This window comes from Urocitellus parryii, chromosome 8 (assembly GCF_045843805.1).
Source record: "Urocitellus parryii isolate mUroPar1 chromosome 8, mUroPar1.hap1, whole genome shotgun sequence".
In the NCBI taxonomy this organism is placed as follows: domain Eukaryota; kingdom Metazoa; phylum Chordata; class Mammalia; order Rodentia; family Sciuridae; genus Urocitellus; species Urocitellus parryii.
Genome location: NC_135538.1, coordinates 104646728 through 104661633, shown reverse-complemented (window position 1 = coordinate 104661633; position 14906 = coordinate 104646728). Strand labels below are relative to the sequence as shown.

At 42.0% G+C, this 14906-nt stretch overlaps 1 protein-coding gene across 6 annotated transcripts in view; it reads right to left on the bottom strand.

The window, feature by feature from the left end:
• The window catches only part of Adgrf5 (adhesion G protein-coupled receptor F5), a 90197-nt gene that overhangs the window by 56015 nt on the left and 19276 nt on the right, over positions 1-14906 (bottom strand). Inside the window, exon 1 of one of the 6 annotated variants that reach the window (XM_026394428.2) lies at positions 9670-10125. The exons of the other annotated variants lie outside the window; for them this stretch is intronic. The gene's annotated coding sequence lies outside the window, so the exon portion shown is untranslated. Of the gene's footprint in view, positions 1-9669; positions 10126-14906 lie in introns of those variants that run through there. 6 annotated transcript variants of the gene reach the window in all.

Here is a 14906-nt window from a genome sequence, read left to right as displayed (position 1 = left end):
TGAGTTTTCTTATTGTTCTAAGAGTCTAAATTCCTTAGTTATTTCACTTGAATGCAACCTCACCTGGGTCATGTTCAGGGTCTCACTGTAATTATCTCTTACATATATTCAACCCATCTGTGACTACATAGTCCTGGCCTTCCCTGCCACTCATATGTACCCTGGCAATAGATGCCATCTTTTGCCTCTTTGCCCCATCTCTGCATGGATGCAACACTGACTTTCAGGGAATCTTCTTTCCCCAGGTCACTCCCTGTCAATTCCTTGCTGCTTTCAGAATAAAGAAAATCACTCACTTTCTAGCCTTCCATGACCTGGAGTTTATTTTTAAGAGTCAGCAAACCAATAAGCATCCATCACATTTTTCTTCTGTTGCTTTTTTCAAAATCTAAAATACTGCAAGAGATTTTTCCCATGTGCATGCAAAAGTGAAAAAACAAAAACCAATCTTGAGAATTAACCATGAAGAAAGAGAAACAATTATCATCAAACTATTGTTTAGTGTGTGGCAAAAGAAAACACACACACACACACACACACAAAAAAAAAAAAAAAAAAAACTCCTAACATTTATTTGGCACTAATCTCCTTTCCTTCTTGTCCCCTCGGTTTAACACAATCACTGTATACACAAACTCTACCCATCCTTCAATGCCCTGGTAAAAGCTACCCCCTAGACAAAGGCTTCCTATCTGTGTCCCTACTTCCCCTAACACCTACACAGACTTAATGTAGGCCTTCACCCTCCAGCTTCTATTATGTTTATTGTTGTAAATTTTCCATGAAGAAAACCTGTTTATTCCCTCACTTATCTATTCATTTATAGGTTTGTTCACTGAACAAACATTAGTTAAGTCCTGCTAAGTGCCAGGTGTTCCACTAGGTGCAGAGGAAATAGTAGTAAACAGGGCAATGATCCCTGTGTCCATGGAGCTTGGAGTCTAATGAATAAATGGTCATTATTAAAGAATGAGTTACTCAATTTTCTGCCAAGAGAAAGTGCTTCCCAGGAGAAAAATCAAAATACTAATATTTCTTGATAACATATTGTGTACCGGGAACTGATGTGAGCACTGACTGTTTTAACTCACTTAACCTTTACCATACCAATGAAGTGGTTACACTATGGTGTCTAACTAATAGTGTGAGAGGAAATTAACAGAGCCTCTGAGTGGTTAAATAATTTGCCTGAGCTAGAAGTTTAACCTAAAAAGTCGAATTCAAGGACAATGTCACTCAGTCCTCTCCATGATCCTTTTAATCACTGAGCTGAACTGTCTAAAAATGCTTATGAAGAACTGGGGCTGTAGCTCAATGGTTGAGCACTTGCATAGCATGTGCAAGACCCTAGGTTTGATTCTCAGCACTGCAAATCAATAAATAAGTAACCTACAACAGAGGGATGTGAGCTGGTCTTAGAAGTGTGAAAGGTGTGCTAGAGGAAGCATTTAATTGAGATGAACATGAGGCATGAATTGGAGTTAGCCGAAAACAAAAGGGAGGTTGGCAGGAGGGGAGAAAGAGGCTTCCAGGTGGAAAACAGATCACAGGTAAAGGCCCTGAGGTGTGGGGAAAGCATGGCACTTTCAAGGCACTGCAAGGAGTTCGGGGTGGCTGGAACACGGAAAGGAAATAGAAGACCAGTTTGGAGTGAGGGGAGTGGAGGCCAGGGTGTGGGAATTGCAACTGCAGGCTTGGTCAGATTGATTAGGAAGACAGTCGAGAGAGAAGGTGGCCTAGGACCCAGTTCCACATAATTCCAACAACTGTTGTCCAGTTAAAGAAGATGATAACACCAAGATGTTTGGGAATGAAATTAGAGAGGCAGGAGGTAAAGGAGGTGAGTAGAGTCATGAAGCTGGGTGGGTTGAGTGTCAAGAAGGAAGGCATGCTCAACTGTCTCCAGTGATGCTAAGGGGTCCATGAAGGAGGGATTGAGATTGCTTATTGGGTTTGGAGATATGACATGTTCTTATCAAGGGGGAAATTTCATTGGGGTTTGGTGTGGGAATCATATTGGGAAGAGTTGTAAAGTCTATGATGTGGGGACTTGGAGATGGTGAGCCCATGAGAATCAAAAAACTTTGGTTTCAAGTGGCAGAGACAGCAGAGGTTCTTCCCATGTGTAAGCTGCTTAGCTTTCATCTCACACACACACACACAGAGGTTATGTTATATCATAGCTTTTCCTTTAAGAAAGGAACTGAGGGCTAGGGTTGCGGTTCAGAGTTACAGCACTCACCTAGCATGCATGAGGCACTGGGTTTGATCCTCAGCACCACATAAAGTAAAAAATAAAGAAATTGTGTTCACCTATAACATATTATAACACACACACACACACACACACACACACACACACACACATATATATATATATATATATAGAAAGGAACTAATTTAATGCATGCTAGGATAATATCAAGGGAAGCGTGCTTTGTACCACCTGTTGGCCTACTGCTGGCTAACTAGACATGCTACTTACCCTTCAAAAGAAACCAAAGACCTAGCTCCTTACCTCTCTCTACCCCCATGTTCTAGTGTACAAACTGCACGGGAAGCTCTTTATTTAAACATGTACTTATCAAAATAGAGACTAGGTTAAGAAAATAAGAATAGATATGCACCTATACCATTCTACTGTTGGAGAATAATTCAAAACAGAGTTGCTGGTGGTGGGTAATGGATTTTAGTACCAAATTTCTGGAGGATGGTGTGTTTATCAGATTTTTGTGACTGTGACAAAATATCTGACGAGAACAACTTGGGAAGGAAAGATTTATTTTGACTCCTGGTTTCAGAGGTTTCAGGCCATGGTTGGCTGGCTCCAAGGCAGAAATATCATGGTAGAAGGACACAACACAAGAAAGCTGTTCAGCTCCTGACAGCCGAAAGCAGAGAAACAGAGAGAGAGTGAGAGGAAGTGTCTAGGGGCAAGATATAGTCCCCAGAAACACACTCCTCAGGATCCACTTCCACCAACAATGTCCCACCTGCCTAATTTCCAACACCTCCAGTAGTCCATTCAGATTATTAATCCATCAAGTGTATTAATTCAATGATGAGGTTAGAGCCCTCATGATTCAATCATTTCCTAAAGGTCCCACCTCTAAACGTTGCTGCATTGGGGAACAAGTCCTCAACACATGAGATAGAAGGGACATTCCAGACCCAAACAGTCATTGCAAACTTGTTCAAGGTTATTACTTTTTGCTCATTTCCACAAGGCTGCTGCAACAAGGATAGGGTGCCATCAATAACCTCCCTCCTGAATTGTACAAATATGGATTAAAAATCCTCAAGTGCCTTCACCAGATCTGTATTTCCAACTGTAGAAATGATAAGGCTTATCTTTGCAGACCTTATTTAATTAGATGATTCATTCTTTGCACATGCAGAACTACAAGCTAAATATTTATTTAACACAAAAGTGAAACACAATACCAATTAAAGAACTGTATTGAAGTGTTTTTTTTTTCCTATTTAATTTTCCTTTGCCTTGAAATAAGGTTCTGAGGCAGCATTGTGTCAGAGCAGCTCAGCACTATCAGATTACAGAGGAACATTTGTTTGTACACAATGGGATCAAGTTTTCCAAAACACACTGCACATGTGGGCAGTGTTGATAACCTTTTATCCTTCTTTCCTTGTTGTAAGTCACTAGGGGATTTTAACCTTTAAGCAAAAGATTGCTATCGTTAGGAAAACACTAAGTTCAACTCTGCTCCTATCTAGTCTATCGTGTTGCCTTAATTTATCACGTGGAGGGGTTTCCCGATGCCAGGCAAAACAATACCAGGCGTGCATTCCAATTGCACATGGTGCACATGGAGGGCAGCCCTGTACTTGGCTGCAGGGATGGATTGACAATCAGAGGGCCTGGGAGTGGGTTCAAGCTTTACCATGCTGTGGTTCTACTGTTGTCTAGGTGGGAATTTTAACAACCACAACAATAAAAAGCAACCAGAAGAGTTTCTGGCCACCATGCAGGAGCAGAGATCTGGGGTCTGCTGCTGGGCCAGATGTTAGCAATTCTATTGCTGACCAGTGGAGAGACCTAGGGAGGATCCAAGTGGGACGGGGCTGAGTGGCTGAGACAGAGGTGGGGAGAGGGGTACACTTGAGGCACCCTGGGGTCTTAAGCCAGAATTTATTCACATAGTTTAAAATATTTCAACATTTTAATCACTGGAAGGACCATCTTAGCCTTCTGTGGCTCCTTGCTATATATCCCTTGGCCACAGCATCTCCTTGAGACCTAGCATTGCTATCTTTGGCTCTGGCTTTACTTCTCTTAAATTTTCATTTCTCCCTTTAAGGATTTTTTTAGATTTTAATGATAAGGCATGAGCTACTCAACATGGAAAAAAAAAGTGTGACTTTTTTTCCCTGAAAAATACAATACCCCTACCTTTCCAAGATTTAATTTGATCAGTCTGACTTCAGTCCTCATTATGAAAAGAACTTTACAAAGCAAGTTCAGTAAGCTACTTCCCTAGTTCCCTGTCTGCCACCCCTGTCCCCCTGGTTCCTGCTGGGTTCTGCTGCCATCCTTGGCCTCCTCCTCTCTGCCACTCCCTCTTCCTTTCCTATTTCTCCTATTGCTCCAGTTTCTGCTCATCTCCTCCTCTTTCCACCACTCCATCCACCTGACCCTACAACCACCACACTGTGAACTCTGCTAAATATCTCTCCTTGGTCCTGTCTTTTTTTGTCTTGATTGCCTTTCTCTTAGGGAGCTTGTCTACTTTCATATTTTTAATTATCAATTTATGTGAGCATTCCCCAAACTCTATTTCCACCCTGGCCTCTTTGCTAAATATTAGACATCAATCTTCCACTGTGCTACTTTCCTGTGGGTCTAAATTGGACTCATCTAAAGCTGAACTTGTCTTCTCTCTACCACTGTCTCCTGACCCATCTCTCCAGAGACTTGCCAACCACCAGCTTCATTCTCCAGGTTCCCAGCTCTCAGCTCCGTGGGGCTTCTTGGACACAATAAGCAAGGGCAGGAGTAGGAGCCCCCATTCAACCAGTCACCAAGTTGTCAAGGCGCTGTTGCGGGCACTCTCAGAGCTCTCTTTCTTCTCTGCTCCAAATAGGAGCAGCCTATTTGGCTTGGATGTTATCCCCTCACACCTGGATGGATGGTAGCAGAGATTTCCTAAATGGACCCCTCTCTGCTTTTCCCCCTGACACATAGTCCAGCACAACAGCAGCTGGCGAATCTGCCTAGAACACTATTTTCCCTCGGTGGCCAATATATCCTATTCAAGTACTTTAAACATTCTCAAATACCCTGAGGATGTTCAGACTATTTCCTGAAAAGCCTGAGCACCACAATCTAATGTAAAGCCAGCTCCGCTTCATTTCTCTATCATTAACCCCTGGATAGAGAACAGACTAACCCGCTAGCAAGTTTTTTTTTATTGCACCCTCTTTTGCAATATATATTATAAATACTAACAATAACTATTGTTGGAGGATTGCTACCTCTCAGTTTTTTTCCCATGCTGTCCTCAGCAAGTGAAATGCTTTATTCTTTCTTTCTTAGCTTCACCCATCATTTCAAATCTTGCTTTTCCACTTTGTAACAACAGCAAAAATAATTTTATGCCAGACATTAGACAAAACACTCTGCAGGTCCTAGACTCAATCCTAATGAGTGAGAACTATTATTACCCCCATTTTTCAGATAAGGAAATTGAGGCTTAGGTAAAGTAAGTAATACAGCCCAGGTCACACAGCAAGTAGCTGAGTTTGCTGACAACATGTGAATGTTTAACTTTTATAGCATGCCATCTGTTGTCTTCTCCAGAGATAGATAATTCTCTGAACTACACTGTATTTCTCTTCTTAGCTACTTATTGGGCTGCACTGTTGTGGTCTTTGTAGCATGGCACACAAGTGAAGCATATAGACTCTGAGGTCAGACTGCCTGAGATGGAATTCGGACTGCACTGCTTCCCACAGCATTTACCTCAGGCAATTGACTTAAACTTAGTGTGTTCCCTTATTTCTAAAATAGGGGTGATAATAATATCTGAGGCACAGGATTATTAGAACCACTAAATTAATAAAAAAAAATCATTGCAAAGTGCTTAGCACTTTACTACCACGTAGTAAGCACTCATCTATATCACCTATCATTAGAATTCTCAGTGCCAGCACCTTGCCTCCCACGAGGCATTTAAGCTAATTATAGGAAAGGATTTTCCGCATTTGAAATCCCACAACATTTGCAAGTCTCTCTACTGTACATAGTTTCACTAGGCTGTGATTTTAAAGGTTTCACTTCTGTGATTCTCTTTTAGGAAATAGGCAAGATTCCAGTTTTTTTAACCATCATGAGCAGAGTCATACGATGTGATTTGAAATGCTGAGCTGGTAAATAACTCATCAATTCATGGTGTACCAGTAGCCAATGCATATACTTAACAATCCTTCTAGGAGCACCCACTCTGTGCAGAAACTCACAGGTACTAGGAAAAACGAGATCCATACATAAGAGCCCCACCCCTGGTGCTGTCTATAACAGAAACAAACATTATGCTGACCAGCATTACTAATTTGAACTACATCAAGAAATGTCAAGAGAGGAAAAGGAACATATTTTATGATTTTAAAAAACAGCCCTCATTTATTGGTTATTCACATTTAATTCAATCCAGAAAGTGGCAGATCCTGCAAAGAATGATTAGTATTTCTTATTTCCTTCTTCTAGGTATTGGGACACAACACAAAGTGACCTTGAGTAAAATGTATGAGCCCCATAGTCATCTGGCATGAGAAGAGCACATTCTGTTTGCCTGGTACATTTCACTGGATTCTGTAAAATCCGCAAGTAACAGGGAGCCACTGTATCTGTAATGAAGTCAATTCAAACTGTGTGGAACCAGGAATCTCCTCTTCATTCTCACACACAGTTGTGTCTGTTCCTCAGATAAACAACTGTGGCCAGAATTCTAATACACTTTCCAGAATTGTGAACAGGTAACGCTCCTGCTTCTCAACTTAAGCACTTCATCTTTTATAGCCAGGACTCAACCCCAGCTGCATAATGGAATCAATTTGGGGATTAAAAAACAAAACCAAAAAACAACATGCCAAGGCCTCTTCCCCCAGAGATTCTGGCTCAGTTTCTCTGGGGAAAATGTCTGGACATTGCTTTCTTTTCATGAAGCTCCTGGGATGATACTAACGGACAGCAGGTATTCAAGTCTACAAATATCTGAAGCAGGAAATAGTTTGATGTACCTTCAAGATTCCCAGCAAAACATCTACCCTGTTGCTACAAAACATACAGAGTCCAGCCAATCAACTTGATTCTCTATTCCATGTAACTTTTATGCTCATATTACCAACCAAGAGTAGGGGTGAAAAGCCAGTGATCTGAGTGTATTTTCATCTCAGTGTCCATAAAGATTCGTTGTGTGAACCTGGGTACATTCAATTAAGCTCTGCACCTCTAATTTTTGTATTCCATAAAGTAGGAATAAAAATGCATGCTTTACTTGTGGCATAGTGAAAGGAGAGGTATAAAACTATTTTAAGAACTAAAAAGTTGCATATAGATACAAGAGAGTGAATGTATTTTTACAGGAAATTGATCAGCCTTACCAAGCAGAGTAGGTGTGACTCCATGATAACTTTTGACTGCTATGGAATGCCTCCAAGTACCATGTGGTCCAGTGTGTGATATTACTCTATTATTGCCATTACTCAGTAAGTGCCATACTCGGTGAGTACAGGATTAGACCACAAGACCTCAGTGGGGCTAACACTCTTCATTGAAATTATTAATCAGATTAGCCACTGGGCCAGAGAAAAGACAGGCAGACCGCTTTAACAAGATAGTGTACGATAGAATCTCTAAAACCAGCAGGACCAAGTGGAGAAATCTTAGGGCAAACAAACTAGTAGCAGATATATTTTGTAGTTCCTCTTGGGTTTCATGTTGCTGCTTGGTACCAACTCTAAAATCTCTGTCCATGACCCATATTATTATTATTTTTTCTCATTCACTTGTCTCTTAACAATATACAGGAGATTGGGGGATCTAAAAGGTCACCTTCAGTGGGATGTGGAGGTGTTTGCCTGTAATTCAAGCTATTCAGGAGGCTGAGACAGGAGGATTGCAAGTTCAAGGCGAGCCTGGGCAACTTTGTGAGACCTTGTCTCAAAATAAAAATAAGAAGGGTTAGGGATGTAGCTCACTGGTAATGCACCCCTGAGTTCAATTCCCAGTGCCACAAAAAAATAAATAAATAAATAAACAAAATAAAATAAATGCCACCTTTTAAAAGACTGAAAATGATGAAAAATGAACATCTCTTTTCAATGCATTTATTATCCATTGGATAAAAAGGGAATCTCTCCTACCTTTGTTCCATATTCCCTATGCCAGCCACTTTATCCATCGATCCATCTACCTACCAATCTATATAAATCATTTCCTTTTATTTTCTCCCCTTTCATTTCCAGAATAAATCTGTCTCTGATGTCTTTTAAGGAAAAGCCCAAACCACTAGTTGGCAAATCTAGAGCTTTGCCATTGAGAAGTTGTTATCAATAATCACCAAAATCAAACCAAAGCAGAAGCAGCAATGGTAAAAATGAGTGAAACTCTCAGACTTTGCCAAGTGTTAAAAGAGCTACTTGTGTTCCCCCTGGGTCATTTTAACCTTCCACGGTGTTGTCATGGGTCAGCACAGGAATCTAAGAGATAATATTGTGTTCCTGTACCCAGCTTATCATAAGAGCTGGGAAGAACAGGGGGAAAAAAAAAAGCCCTTTTAATCGGTAATGCAACAAAGAATTGATAGGATAATTTGGGGAGTATGCATATTAGGGATCATAGGTCTTGAAAAACTAAGCAGTCTTTTAAAGTAAGAATATATTTATGTATTACTTATGTGATTTGAAAATGAAAAAAAAATCAACTGCATTGACCCCTTATGAAAGGAAAAATGGCTATTGTGAAGGTGCGTGGCCTGGCTTTGTAGAAAATCTAAGAAAGCATAGTTTTAAAAGCAAACCATACATTGTAGAGTTTTCCCTTCTTTCTAGGATGTTCAAAATAAGTCTGCCCAGATCTTAAGCCCCAACACTCTCACTAACCTTCTTCCCTGCTCTGACCGTAAGCTCTCGTCCCATTAGACATGGCTAGGAGTTCTCCCTCACCCTGACCCTGGACTGGGAGCTGAGAGAAGATGCCAGGCTCCTCCTGCTATCTAGATGCAGTCTTCCCCTCCTCAGAACAACCACAATGGCTACCTGGCCATGGAAACGCTCGGGGCAGGACAACAGTACGCTAGTTCACAGACGCTCTAGTTGTGATCATATTTTCTGGCTCAGGGATGGGAGAATTCATTTTTAAAACAGCGAACAGTCTATACTAAAGAGAAAGTTCAACAGGATCCTGGCTGGCTGGCTGACACTCAATCTTCCTAAATGTACTCTTATCACCTGGACCAATGATGTGCACAGTGCTCTTGACAACACACCTTCCCTTCCCAGCACATGCCACAGCTAAGAAAAAAAAAATCAAGCAAAGAGAATTAAACTTGGAAAATAAGCCTTAAGAGGAATGCAGAAGTGACTCAGGTCCCTCAGAGGATTTACTTCAATGGGAGACAGACCGCACGCAGTAGGAGAAACACTTGTTACCTGTGCAGGACCCAAGTCCCCAGACTGGCTCCTTCTCTGATCCGACGTTGAAAAGCTTTTCCTATGAAGCCATTTGCCCTGTAGCCTCCTCAGGGACTACTTCACGCCCAGTGGAGAAAGAGCCGAGCAGGACTCATGGCAGACTTTCAGCAGGACCGGCAGCTCCTGTGCCTCAGCTTAAACCTCACTGGGGTCTCCCCAAGCTGTGATCATCCAAGCCTCACAGAACCATCCCCTAGAGCCTTGCTGCTGTTAAAAACAAAAAGCGATTTCCTGATCCTCTTCCCCCGATGGCGTGTGCAGTTTCCCTCCCGCCCAAGGGAAGTCCTTCAGATTCTCTTATCTGGAAACCTCTCCACCAAGTGGACAGACTTGTTTGGCCAATGCCCCTTATTCTTCCTTTTCTTTCTCCGAACAGGGAAAAAAAAAATCAGAAAAACGAAACCAGTGCAAACCAAAACTGGGTTGGAGCTAGTGAGTGGTGTTGGATGCTGGGTTTAAAACTTCGAAAGATGACCACCAGCTTAGATTGCATGGGGAAGATTTATGTCATCCGTGAGCTCCTCCCCTCCAGCAGTGTCAAGAAGTCAGAGAATAAAAGAATCCCCGCAGGTTGGGAGATCTGACCCTGGGTTTGAGGAGGGCTGCACTTCACATATGCCACATCAGTTCTCCTCGGTGTCCTGGGAAACTGAACATTTATGCATCAGACTATGCATGCAGTGACACTTGAATATCATTTCGATAACACTGATATTTAAAGATAAGGAGACATGGAAAAGGTCCATTTGGCAAGGTGCAGTCAGGTGGTTGTTTTTTTCTGAGCTGGAATGAACCCTATTCCTCCTCACTTTACAAGTCAGGTCACTGAGGTCCAAGGAGAAATAGTGGTCTACTCAAAGTCAGACTACTGATGGGAAGTGATAGATTATCATCTAATTGTTCTTAAACTTTTTTTTGTGGGGAATGCTATTCAAATTCTGTTGGATATCTAGAGTTCAGCCCACAAAAAGGTTGATGAACGAGGTGTGGCCTGGAGTGCAGGAATCTGCGTGGGAAATAAGTCCCCCAGGGGAGCCTGATGCAGGCAGTCCCAAGATGGTATTTAGAGAAGCCCTTATAACATAGGACTGGGAGTCAGACTGTAGGGATTCTAACCATACTCCCACCCAGATCTATTTATGTGTCCTTATGCACTTCAGTTGACCTCCTTAGGGTTCAGTTTTACCATGTATGAAAGTGGGATAATAATCATGCCAACTTCACCATAGGCTCTGTGAAGCTCAAGAAAAACTTAAGCGAGGTTAGTGGTTTTCTGGAGATGTGGCTCTACTGCCTCTGAGGGCATGTCTGTCACTGCTCCCACCCCTGCCCTGCCTCTCTCTGACCTTGTTCTCTTTCCTTTCTTACCATCTGAAACTAGGGTACAGCATCCATAGACTAGAGACAAAAGTCAAATATAGGCATCCCTCAGGAATCGGCTTCAGGAACCTCAGTACACGCCAAAGTCCACAGATGCTCAAGTCTCTCATATAAACTGGTGTAGTATTTGCCTATAACAACTTACACACATCCTCCTGTGTAATTTGAATCATCTAGGTTACTTAAAATACCTAATAAACCCAATATGGTGTAAGTGCTATGTAAATAGTTGTTCTGTTGTGTTGTTTAGAAAATAATGACAAATAGTCTATACAAGTTCCATACAGATGTAATTTTTTTCTCCTAGATATTTTCAATTCAAGATGGGTGGGTGGAATTCATGGATACTGAACCAACAGCATGTGGAAGGCTGACAATATTTGAATAAAGAACCTTTTGAACCTTCAAAATTTATTTTTCACTTCTAGGTATTGATTCTCAATTGCATTCCACAGATCAAATTGGATATATTTTGCCAGAAAAAACAAGCAGCTGTCAGAGTAATCCCCTGGCAATGCTTCTTCTAAAATGCTCTGCTTGCACTTCGGTGGCTGGGTGCAGTTGGCTTCCTGACATGGAATGAGGCATTGTCAGAGTGGTTGTCCCTTCCCTGAGGAGCAATTCCTCTCACCCGCAGGCTCCTGCTTGTTGCTAGGAACACTCTGTGCTCCCTGCACACACTTTACAATGAAAACAAACGCAAATTAAAAAAAAAAAAAATAGAAGCACCATATGGTCTCGGCTGCAGCCCAGAATAAACTGCTGATGGAGAGACCTTGTCCTGTCACAACGACAGCTGCAATTGATTGACACAGATGTCCTTCTTTTGACTTCTAAAATGTTGAAGCGGGTGGCAAGTTGAACTCAAACTTCTTCAAGCAAAATGCCAACGTAGCCCAAGTAACTAATTCCCTGGTCATGTTACCCATGTTGGTTGGTAAGAGAGTCTTGCACAACTTCAGGGTACAGCATTACTAGAGACACAGCTCCTACTTGCTCAGACAGAAATTTCAGCACCAAACAAATACCTATTTCCCAGCATGTTCCATTTTACTGCTCTGTTGCTACTGCACTCTTCTCATTTGTTCTCTTTGCACAGATTTTCTGGTGACAATTCCCTTGCCTCCTTCACACTTTCTCAAATACAGCTTTCTTAACCAGTCCTTTGCTGACCACCATATTTCACATGTCAGCTCTTCTGATTCCCCCTTAATTATTTTTCCATATCACGCGTTACCTCCAATATACTTCAGGGCACCATTCTACTTTAGGCTGTCAAAAGCTGCCACTCCCCCACTAGAATGGAAGCTCCCTGAGGGAAGACATGACCATTGGACTGATTTGAAGGTGTAACACACCAGCAAAGTTCTTACAGTAATGCCCCAGCCGCAGGGCAGCATAAGCAAAAAAAAAAAGTACATAATGATTCAATCTAAAAACACTCCCACATCCACATCTTGACAGGGTACGTTCTTTGTTTTTTCTTCTTCTTGTATTTTAAATCCCCAACCAGATGTTGGTAACCCTTTCGACCCAATGTCGCCCAGGATCGGCTCTCTCTTTTGGTTTTTCTATATCAAGGCCAGGAAAATTCTTCACTGGCACTGACCTGTCCTTATGCAAGGAAGGAACCAACAAATAATTGGGCAATTTTATATACAAGCGATCTTATTCTTATCTCCTGTGTGTGTATCTTGGCACAGTCTCCACTAATGGGATTGGTCATATTTGTGCTCAGCTGCAGGTTCCCAGGTTTAGTTTGCATTGTCCACTATTGGACTGTGTCCTCACACCTTCTCCACGTACCCATCTTTCAGATATAGATGCTATTTGGCTGGGGAGGGTCAGAGTCTTCTGCCATTTGAGCCAACTGGACACACCTGACAACTTCTTTCTATCACTGATTATGCCTCCAGTGAGGGCCCCAGTTTCAGGCAGAAATCTCACACATTCCAAGTGGAACCTTGTTTTGGACTCTCCTACCTTCCTCATCTTTTCCTGGTCCAGAAAAACTTAAGATATGGCTCCATAGAGGTGTCAGCAGAGGTCAACAGAGACATCAAAAGACCTTCTTTTTATTTACCTCTTTCCTGGGCAATTCTGATTCTGTTCTTCAAGTGCCACCTTCAGTTCTTAGAGATGAGAAGCCAACCATGAAGAAGAAGGTGCTTGCTAATGCCGTGGCATGACATGTGTCACCCTCATGATGCACATGATGTCATAGTTATTGATTGACAGACTGTGTCATTCAATGCTCTTTCTCTACTCCCCCCTCTCCTCCAGGATCATGCAAGAGAGCAGAGTGTTTAAGGATGTGGGCCCTCTTTGTTTGGGCCTGGAATGGAATCTGCAAAGAAGAAAGCTGCCCTTTTCCTCTTAAAGTGTACCTGTTCTTTGGACCATGCACACTAGGTGATCAATCCCCTGCTAACCTCTGCTTCTTTGTTGGGTATCCTGATGTGGATGCTCTGCACTGGCAGATATCGAGAACTGCAAGTGGCAGCAAGGGTAATCTGCAAATATCTGGTAGGTCCTGGACTTGAACCTGCAAGGCCTTGTCTTTGTGAGAGCATCTCCGATTCACATTCCATTGTTCTATGCTGTTTACAAGGCCTCAACATTCCCTGTGACCCTAAAATACCGCCCCCTTATTATAAGACAATTTCCTCAGAATTTATCAAGATGATTAGTGAACAACCATATTGACAAAACGATTAGAAAATATTAGCTGGAGAGTCATCCATGCCAGGAGAAAAATCAGAATCAAGGAATATTTGAGTAAAGAGGGGCCAAGTGATCATCTGTTCTAAATCCCTAGTGTTGGGCGAAGTTGAAAGGTTTAACTAAAGTGACAACTCCCACTAATGTGAGGGCCAGAATAAGAATTTAGGTCATCCACTTAGCCATGCAGTCCTCTTAACATTACATCTTAGTTAGTGCCTCCTTCCCTCACATACATTTTCCCATCTCTAATTTCCTGGGAGGAGAAATGGTTTTAAGTAGAATATTGGCACCCAGAAGTCAAGTCCTGTAACACCTCTGCTCTGTGAGAATAATCAAATTTCTGCCAACGTTTATTCATTAAATAGTGATGACACTTGTTATGCAAGCCAACAACAGAATTCCCTGTTAACATCATCATTGCCACAGTTAAGCAGTCTCTCCTCCAACAACTCCCAAGTCCTGCACGCTTTCTGAGCCCAGCTTTAATTATAAGGGGTGATAAAGGCTGACAACTTCTGACAATGCCAATAAACAAAACTTTCCAATTAACAAGGCAACAAGCAAGCTTTATTCCAGAGGTTTCTTTTCACCACACTCCAAGCCAGGCTAAGATCAAGCCCACATCATGCTATCTGTCTGTTTTATTTTAAATAGACAGAATCTCTGGCTACAGTCTGGCTAAAATGTTTCCTTTACATTCTCATCTGATTCCAACTAGAAAGATGCTGTAAAACAGGGTGTCCACCACAGTAACACATGAGGGATGGAACAGATCCAGGTTAGATTTGGTTTCAGAACCAAGCCTAACCCAAATATTGACCATATATCCCTGTCACTCAAGGATCTGGGTAAAATTGCTCCATCTCAGTCTACAGAAGTTCAGAGTGCTTCACAGAACACCTGTGAACTCTCAGGAGTGTTTCTATCCTCCTGATGTACTCAAACCGTAGGACTCCCACTTTGCACATATTGGCATCTAGGATTCTCCAGGTTGGTACAAATGAGAAGCAGCCTCTTCTGCAAATCCCATGAAACACACACACACAGAGAAAATGTGAACATGAAGATTTAGGGGTAATAACGTCAAAGAT